Genomic DNA, 10,784 nt, shown 5'->3' with positions numbered 1-10,784 from the left:
TACAATTGACTATTGCTTGACTTACACTGGTTACCCTGATGCTATAGAAGGGTATAGTAATGCCAACTGGGTCACGGATTCCAACAGTGTAAAGTCTACATCTGGATATGTATTTCTTTTTGGTGATGCAACTATATCCTGGAAATCTTGTAAGAAAACTGTAATTGCCAGGAGCACCATGGAGTCTGAATTGATTGCTCTTGATACTACTTGTACAGAAGTCGAATGGTTAAAAGATCTTCTCTCTGAACTTCCTTTGGTCCCTAAACCCTCTCCTCCTATTTCCATTCACTCTGATTCTAGATCTACCATAGAGCTTCTAAAGCAAGTACATGTAAATAAAAAACATAACAGACATATTCAAATAAGATATAAGTATGTACAACGCCTGTTAGGCAAAGTTGTGATCTTAGACTTTGTAAAGTCTGAGAAAAATCTTGCTGACCCTTTGACTAAGGGATTATCCAGGAGTGTGGTTCTGGATTCATTGAGGGAGATGAGGTTAAGTCCATAATGAGGTCACTGACAGCGGCAACCCAACTCTTATTTGGAGACATAGTCCCAATGTTGGTTCAATGTGGTAGAAACAAGTTGGACAAGTGACTCTCGTGTGGAGCATCGACCTAGATATATTTATATATCGTTATGTAGCATTTGCTACTACCCCTTCTCTATGATGACAATGCTCTTATGAGACAGCTGGCTACGCTGAGTTTTACTCTTAATAAGTCCAACGTGTGTATTGTGGGGGGTATTAAATAAACAGCTATAGTACTCTTTGAGGACTTGTAGGATCTGAAATAGATACACTAGAACACTAGAGGGGGGGTGAATAGTGTTCTTTTAAAATTTATGCAAAGTAGATTATAAATTGCAAAGAAAAATGGCAATCTCAGAAATTCACAAACATAAACACAAAGTTTTATACTGGTTCCACCAATCCGGTGTACATCAAGTCCCCAAGCAAATCCCGCTTGAGAGTTTCCACAATGATTTTGAATAAACTTACAAAATCAAAAGCAAACCTGACCAATTTGCAAGTCCCTGCAAATTGCAACACCAATTGACAAACACCTTGCCAATTTGCATACCAATCTCTAAACCAAGAGATTAACACCTCTCACAAACCGAGAGAACTTTTGAAGCAACAAATTTGATTCCTATAAGCCTTGATTTGTAGTGTAGTGTAGTAGTGGCTTAGGAATGACTCTAACTTCTGTAAATTGCCTAAACAATAAGTATTTGAATAATGTTCAAAGACAATTTCAGAAACTTTTTTTTCTCAAAATCTGAATGTTTTTCACTTGAAAAAATGCACAAAGATCAAAGCTTATGGGTATGTAAGTCTCTTCATTTTTTCTGTACAAATAACCTATTTATAGCCCTTGAAAAGATAATTATTTAAACTTTAAAAATATTTAAAAACGGCTATAAACAGTCATAAATTCAAACTTTAAAATCCGGAAAAACTGTATCTGTAGTCGACTACAAGACATAATAGTCGACTACACTGAGTTTAAACAGATTCTGTGAATTCAGAAAATTTCTCAGTAGTCGACTATAAAGTTCATTAGTCGACTATACTGTAATTAGACAGAAACTTAAAAAATGAATTTTGCCTTCAGTAGTCGACTATAATGTAGATTAGTCGACTACACTGTAAAACAACAGAAACTTATGTTTCTTTCAAACACCTGAGTGAGTGATCAAGGCTTGTACAAAAATTCTAAGTAAAGAAAATCTAAAATACATTATCTCATATGTTCTTCATCTTCTTCACTTTATAATGCCTTGAACTCAACTTACACTTGTTCATATTTTGATATTTAAATCTGCATATAAAAGTTAGTGCATTTGTATAACACACATTGTATAAATTGTTATCATCAAAATAATATCATGGAGACATGATATTCAACATTCTCCCCCTTTTTGATGATAACAAATAATTTATGCATATGTATGTATTTTATAACCAGATTTAAACATTATAAGATAAAATACTTACTCCCCCTGCATATATGCAACATTATGAAATAAAATACTTACTCCCCCTGCATATATGCAAATTTATTACATAAATCTAATATAGATAACCATTTCTCCCCCTTTGTTATCAACAAAAAGAGATAAACATTTATGCTGAATATGACATTATTTCTTCAACATGAGCTAATACTTCAAACAAATCATCCAGATTATGAACATAATCCATAACTTCACCCATCCAAATAGGTAGGCAAAGACTTGCCATAAAGACCAAAAGTTCCACAATGTTCATCATCATGATCTGTTTAAAATATATAGCACAATCAACACTACTAGAAATAGGACTTTTAGCGATGGACAAATCTGTCGCTAAAAGTCAAAAATCTGTCGCTAAAACTTTTAGCGACGGAAAAAAATAAATTTCGTCGCCAAAATACCGTCAGTATATTGAGGGTAGCTAAAACAACTTTTAGCGATGGATAATCCGTCGCTAAAAATCAGCGACGGATAATTAGCAACAGAAAATCCGTCATTCTATTTTTTTAAAAAAAAGGGGAAAAAAATTTCCGTCGCTAAAAGTGACATTAGCGACGGAAAATCCGTCGCCAATGTAACTTTTAGCGACGGAAAATCCGTCGTTAAAAAACAAAAACTTTAGCGATGGATATTCTGCTGCTATTATCATGTCCCGTGTATGTTTTCTGTCGCTAAAAGGGTCTATAGCGACGGCTAATCCGTGGCTAAATATTTCCAATATTTTTTAAAAATTATTTTGAAAATTAAAAAACCTGTACAATAATATAATGAATTTAAAACCCTAATCAATCAATAATATAATATTCATTCCCACACATATATAACACATATATTTTAATAAAAATATCCCAACATAATTAAAATTATTTATACAACACACACCATGATAAATATTATTTATACAGCACACACTCATTGTTTTCAAAGGTAAAAAAAATCAGTCCTCCTGATCATCATCATCCTCATCACCAGCTCCACCTTGTCTAGAAGTCCAAGCCTGTAAATATAAATCAAACGTTAACAACATGGCATGACATGCAAGTATAGCAATAAGAGAGAGTATCATGACATATTCTTATATCAAACGTTAACAACATGGCATGACATGCAAGTATAGCAATAAGAGAGAGTATCATGACATATTCTTATATACACGCATGCAGCCGCGTATTACGCTACTGCACGCGTAACACGGCCACAAGAATCGCACCGGCCCTCCTCCATCAGCGGTGCACTGACCAAAGCCACACACACCAAGGCCCCACCAACACTGCCACACCGAACCACTTCCCCCCGCTAAACATGCACGCGACCTACCGACCGACTTTCCACTCCTAACCTGCCCGCCTCCCACCATGTACCAAGACAACTAACCAACCAAGTCAATATAACCGCCTACCACAATAAACACAACCACACGCACACATGGACTATCTATCAATTCTCACCACATAGCCAAACTTAGGACAATTTGTGGCAATTATGAATCATTGTGATGCCGTAATTGTCTTTTATTCACACTAAAGAGCGCATTTCATCAATTGATTACGCATGTGAATGATATCATTAATACAAGTATTTTTTAGTCTTATCATTCCAAACTAAATAAATTGTAGCCTTGTAAGAACTAAACTTTACAAGATAGATAGTATAATGTTAGTCAAATAAGATGGGGTCATGCACCCCTGTGAAGGTTAGGTATCAAAATTAATAAGCTCATATTACTTTCTTGGTGCGTTGTGTGATTAAGTTGCAGTGCTCTTAATACAATACAACAAACTAATGTGTGAAATTGACATTGCTCATCTTTAAAGATTCTGTTCATTATAAGGCTATCTTAGATCTCAAGACGCGAGGTGGGGGGGGGTGGGGGGGTGGGGGGGGGGGCTTCCTGATCAGAGGCAAAATATTGGTTTCAGAGTCAATATGAATATTGAAAATCATGCGATACTATAGCGTTCATCACTTTCTTTTGACTTGTCGTTTATCTTAATAGTAAAGTATAATAGGCATAACATCGGTGTGAGTGTGTAGCATCTATGGATATCCAACTGTTTTGGGCATGAGCATCATGCATGCATAGATAGACGGCAATTGCAATTTCAAGCAGAACAATGTGACTTGATAATATATAGTTCAGGGGGGTTTTTTTTAGGCTCTATGGTGGCGTACTGGTCAACATTCGAACTTCCACAATGCCATAATATGCATGAAGGTTCCGTCTACTGATTGGCACCAGGCAACAGACGTTTCGGCAGAGGGTGACAGATAAGTAGGAAAACACCAATCTACAACGGTTCTGCTTGGGCATTACATCGAAAAGAGAAAATTGCTCTGATGGAGATATCTTGATATGAAAAGGCAAAGACCTTCTGTAAACATAGAGGTGTAAAGAACTCGCTTCGAAAAGTATTCAAATGATTCACTCTGAGATTCGCCGAACAAATTCATAGGAGCGAGATTGCTGTAGGGAATCTCCATGTGTAGTGCAGAAATTGTAGATAAAACCCCATGGGCAGGTCTATCATTTTCACTACAACAGTAAAGGGCTGGAACAATTGGCTGCTGCACGACAATGATATTATTAGCTGCTTACAACTTAGAACAAATAAAAACAAAACAATGCTATTACATTGACAATTTAGACAAAAGATAATGAAAAGTGTCTTCACGGACAGCAAAAATGTTTCTTCTTAGTAAATTGTAATGTCTGCGTTAATTACGAAAGAAAGGAAAATGTGCACCACATAGGCTTATATGTCTAAACATAGTCTGAGTTTTAGCATTATTCTATTTTCTAGAATCTGATCATGTCTGGCAAGATAAGCAGTTTCCACGTTAAGAAGATGAAAAACGATAATCTTCGGCTCAGGACTAAGAAGCATGGCATAAGTATAAATTGGGGCCAATAGAAGGTATCTATACCTATAATAAACCTTCAATATTTTACAAACCTTCTTCTTGCCTAAGTTTTTGAGACAATGGTTTACTTTACTACAATCACGATACTGGTGATCTGGCTACTTACTGAGAATTAACTATCAAATTTTGTCAATCATTTACCAACAACTATGCAGCGAATTAGTGTAGTTGGGAGATTAGAAGGACTGTCGTGCAAAGATTGGAGCGCCCAATCAAAATATGTTTGTTGAAGATATTTGATGCTCGTTTATCTTATAGGTTTCCTGGAGAATCCTCCATATTAAGAAAATGCTCCAAGATAAAAATGCATAATAAATTCACTAGGAAAAGTAGATGACCACCTCATCACTAATAACAAATGCAAGAAATTAAAATTACATTAACTAATCAATTATAGTATCGAGTTTCTACAATACAACAAAAACATAACAAGTGAGCAATTCTAGTACAAACCTGAGCATCAAGGAGGATTAGCCTTTCAGAAGAAACCCTTAGCTCAACCCCAGCAGTACAATGTTTTGCCATGGCTATGGTTTCTTCAGACTGTGCTGCAAAAGGAGGAAGCATTCCTAGGAGCAAACTAATTTTAGTCAGCTTCCTGATCAGAAACCTATGTTATGTAGGATACTTCCATGAGACAGACCAAATACAATACATGTGTCCACTCGTGTCTGAAATTTACAAAACGCTAAGCTATTATTTACCAATCATTCTAGTAAAGTAATTCTTTCTTTTAAGGACAATGACTAAACATGCATTACTTTATATGTCAAAGTAGAGTATGTTTAGAAAAATATGCACATGCAATTGTGTATTTACATGACTTTTGGACAATTAACGTATTTGACTATGACGCAGTGCTTTCATCTACAGCAGTTATCTTGTCTAAAGAATGTAAAGAAACGTTAGAACACTAATAAATCAAATGTCTCATGCTGACAAATTGAATGCACCAAATTAATATCCATATGAGTCAACATAAGAATAATTGTTTTATCATCTCATGGTATAAGAAGCTATTGCTTTGAGAAGCTACTGCTTTAAGAAGCTACTGCTTTAATAAGCATGTAAAATTATGAGGAACCACTTAAAGTATATATATATAGTGCATATTCAATGTTCCTTAAACAAAATATTCTAGGTCAAAATCACCATGGTGGAATCTCAACTAGGCATCTAGTTATCGGAGAAAATATAGCAAACTAATTTATTAAAAAAATCTTTTTAAAAAATGAGCAAGTAATCAACACAAAAGTGAACATTATGAAAAAAAAGAATGGATTTTGAAAATCAAATAGATCAATATACCAGGAGAGCTTCCATCAAATCCATAAAGCTCATTCAAAATAGTCGACTTGCCCACTCCGGTTGGCCCAATAATCCCAACAACATTGAAATCAGTGTTGTCTGTCAAAAACTGCAACCAAAGAATCCAAAAAATCATAAAACCCCCAAAATTTCCCCCTTCAGTCAATTTCTAGGGTTTAAAAAGCCAATTTCTAGGTTTTAACAAGACAGAACAACTCATCGGTAGGATTCTCTCAGTGTGGAACTCCTAAGTATCCGAGAAGAGATTTAGGGATCCTGGTTGAGGAGCGTTGCGAGAGGACCGAAGTAAGAAGCCGCCGGGGACAGAGGAGGGCGGAGGAGCTCCGACGGAGGAAGAGTCCTGGAAGGCCGCGGGGACCGGCGAGGGTTTTGCAAGGAGGATCTTCGGAGGCGGCGGAGGCGGGGGAAGACCTGAAGATGACGATGGGTTCGCCGACGAGGAAGAGGAGGAGGAGGACGATGATGGCGGAGCTCCTGCCATTCCTCCTGCTGCTGCTTCTCTTGCGGTACTCGGTCGAAGGAGATGACAACGAAGAGGGTGCGGGATGGAGGGGATTAGGGATTTGAGAGGGTGATGAAATTTTTGGGATGAATTTTTTGGTGGTGGGACGAAATTTTTGGGGATGAATTTTTGGCGGTGGGATGAATTTTTTGGGGACAACGGAGAGAAAAATGCCCGCGCCCAAAAAAATTTCCCACTTTTGGGTTTTAGCGACGGAAATTTCCGTCGCTAAAATCCCTTTTAGCGACGGAAATTTTCCGATAGAAAATTTCTGTCGGGAAATTAATGGCGACGGAAATTTTTAGTTGTTAATATTGAAATTTTCGTCGGCATAACTCTTTTACCAACGGAAAATTAGCGATGGTAAATTTCGTCGCTATAACATAACTTATAGCGACGGAATTTTTCGTCGCTAAAGTTCTGTCGGCAATAGTTCATTTTCTAGCAGTGATATTACATATGTCTTAATAACAACCCATAACTACATAGTTTTTGATACTTAAACATAGATAACTAACAAAAGAACATAAAATTTTGAAACTAAACACTAAAACATCCAAATCTAATATGATGCATGCATAAACTTCTAAGGTGTTGGAGGAGGTTGATGACCTTGAAAGTATACATACGCTAAGCTTTGTATCCAAGTCATCAAACTTCTTGATTAGCTCTTCTTGATTACTAATGATATAGGAATTCTGAGAATATAGCTCTTTGACCAGTTTCAAGTTCAAGAATACGAGCAGATAGTGTGTTGTATTGCACATCTGAAAAACATGAAGGTTCTGAAGGAAATGGTAGTGGTGGTTGACTAGAAGAAGTTCCAGCTTGAGTTGAAGATTGTGGAATATCTTGTGGAATTTCTTCTTGATGAGGATGAGGTTCATCTTGAGGATTTTGTTCTTGAATTTCAAAATTTGTTAACTTCATCCTAGTTAGGGCATTGGAATCAAAGAATTCAATGGAACGGACAACAGAATTTTCAGATTGAAGATCCACATGAAATTTCTCAAAGACTTTAGTTAAAAAGGCACCATAAGGAAGAAATCCTCTTGGTATTGTCAGATGATTGTCAAAGTAAACTTTAGTCCAATTAACTTGGATATTTTCCATTATAGCATATAGAGCTTTTGCTAAATCTAGGGATGAAATGAAATGAAAACTCCCAGTTTTTGGAAACAAGTTATACGCTAAGATTCGTGCAATGAACCTAGGAATTGGACGAAGTTTATTTGAATTATTTAAAGGTTTACTATAACCAGGAAGAAATATATGATTAGATAAAATATCTGAATCATTCATCCTAATTGACCTAAGAGAGACTTCTTGAAAAGGAATATTGAAAATTTTTCCAATTGACTTTGTAGTCAATTCAATTTCTATTCCTTTAACAAGAGTTTTAAGTTTTTTAGTACCACCAATAGTTCTAACACGTTCTATATTAGTATAGAACAATTGAACAAGAAAAAGATATGTGAGTTTTCTATTTTCAGCAGAGAATAATTCAAGCAATTCCACATTATCAAAATATGATCCAAATTTCCAGGGAATAAAATCATCAAATTTCACAAATCGTCTTGGAAGAACTTCAAAAGTGGATATTTTGTTAAATTCTTCAAGTAAATCAAGACTTTTTAAGTATATGATGATTTCATCGTTAACATTAGTATGAACTTGCTTAGCTTTCTTAGCTCTAGACATGATGAAACAGAAAAATATCAGAAGATATGAAGATCAAGTTGAGAAATTTACCACAGACTGTTAAAACCCTAGATTAGTCGACTATTACTTGGTGCAGTCGACTACAGAGCCTGTTAGACTTCAGAAAATGATGAACTTGATGAAAGTTTTGAGAAGGAAGATGAAGTCGACTACAGAGCCTGTTAGACTTCAGAAAATGATGAACTTGATGAAAGTTTTGAGAAGGAAGATGAAGCCCTAACTTGGAATCAATGGGTTCTGAAGAGAGGAAGAAGAAGAATCGGTTTTAGGATAAGTTAGTGGGTAGTTTTTAGATTTTTATCTTTTATTTTTTAAAAGAATTGCATTGTATGGTCCAGATTGAATTGTAAAATAAATAAAAGGTGAAGATTGTATCTTAGATATGTGGCTAGGATTGATAGAGTTAAAAATCTATGGTTGAGATGCACTCTACTTAAATGAAACGGGTATTGGGTTTTGGGTTTGATAAAAAAAATCCAATAAGCTTTAAAATTGTAAAAGTGTGAAATCAGTATTAGTAGTAGACTAGTAAGAAAAATAGTCAACTACACTGTAATCGACTGAAAGTTAATTTTCAGATTTTAACTCAGAGTAGTCGACTATAGGTGAAACTAGTCGACTACACTGTACTTTACAGAAAACCTTATATGCAATGCTTGTGCATGTAGTCGACTAGGTCAAATTAGTCGACTATTAAGGGTATGTATGCATATGTGTTTGTTTTAAAATTTTAATTTAAATCTTCAATTGAACATATACCTAATTCCCTTCTTAATTTAACATAAATTTCTTCTTTTAAGGGTTTTGTTAATATATTTGCTATTTGTTTATCAGTAGGTATAAATTCTAATAAAATGTCACCTTTAAGCACATGATCACATAAGAAATGATGTCTAATATCAATATGTTTTGTACGTGAATGTTGAATAGGATTTTTAGATAAATTAATTGTACTAGAATTACCACACATTATGGATGATATGGGACTATTTATTCCATAATCAAATAATGTTTGTTTCATCCATAAAATTTGAGCACATGCAAGACTTGCAGTAATATATTCAGCTTCAGTCATATAATGTTTGTTTCATCCATAAAATTTGAGCACATGCAAGACTTGCAGTAATATATTCAGCTTCAGTCATTGATAATGATACTGAATTTTGCTTTTTGAGCACATGCAAGACTTGCAGTAATATATTCAGCTTCAGTCATTGATAATGATACTGAATTTTGCTTTTTACTAAACCAAGATACAAGTGACTGTCCTAAGAAATAACATGTTCCACTTGTACTTTTTCTATCGGATTTACATCCGGCAAAATCAGCATCACTATATGAAATTAAATCAAATGTGCTATGTTTTGGATAAAACAATTCATAATTTGTAGTATCTTTAAGATATCTAAAAATTCATTTTACTGCTTTAAGATGTGATTCTTTAGGATTAGATTGAAATCTAGCACATAAACATAAACTAAACATAATATCCGGTCTACTTACAGTAATGTAAAGAAGTGATCCAATCATACCTCGATAAAGCTTTTGATCAACATTCTTACCATTTTCATCTTTGTCAAGTGATGTAGTAGTACTTATTGGTGTTGGTTTGCTTGTTGTATTTTCCATTCTAAAGCGTTTGAGTAAATCTTTTGCATACTTGCTTTGATTGATGAATATTCCTTCTTTTAATTGTTTAATTTGAAGTCCAAGGAAAAAATTCAGTTCACCCATGTGACTTATTTCAAATTTATCCTGCATAGTCTTAGCAAACTCTTGACAAAGATTGTTGTTAGTAGAACCAAAAATAATATCATCTACATATATTTGGATTAGTAAAATATCTTTATTTATTTTCTTAATAAATAATGTTGAATCAACTTTTCTAATTTCAAAACCTGAAGTTAAAAGAAACTTCTTTAATCTATCATACCAAGCACGAGGTGCTTGTTTAAGACCATATAAAGCTTTCTTAAGTTTAAAAACATGATTTGGAAAACTTTCATGTTCAAATCCTAGAGGTTGTTCTACAAAAACTTCTTTTTTTATAAAACCATTTAGAAATACACTTTTAACATCCATTTGAAATAATTTAAAATTCATAAAGCATGCAAATGCAAGTAAAATTCTAATCGATTCTAAACGAGCAACAGGTGCATAAGTTTCATCATAATCAATTCCTTCTTCTTGATTATAACCTTGAGCAACTAATCTAGCTTTGTTTCTGACAACTTGACCAGATTCATCTAATTGGTTTCTAAAAATTCATTTTGTTCCAATAATA

At 34.5% G+C, this 10,784-nt stretch overlaps 2 pseudogenes; both read right to left on the bottom strand.

Annotated features, from left to right (window-relative positions):
* On the bottom strand, positions 4,336-6,757 carry LOC109838904 (annotated as a pseudogene).
* On the bottom strand, positions 7,191-10,573 carry LOC109838903 (annotated as a pseudogene).

Source organism: Asparagus officinalis, chromosome 4 (genome assembly GCF_001876935.1).
Source record: "Asparagus officinalis chromosome 4, Aspof.V1, whole genome shotgun sequence".
In the NCBI taxonomy this organism is placed as follows: Eukaryota; Viridiplantae; Streptophyta; class Magnoliopsida; order Asparagales; family Asparagaceae; genus Asparagus; species Asparagus officinalis.
This window is presented reverse-complemented; position numbering and strand designations above follow the sequence as displayed.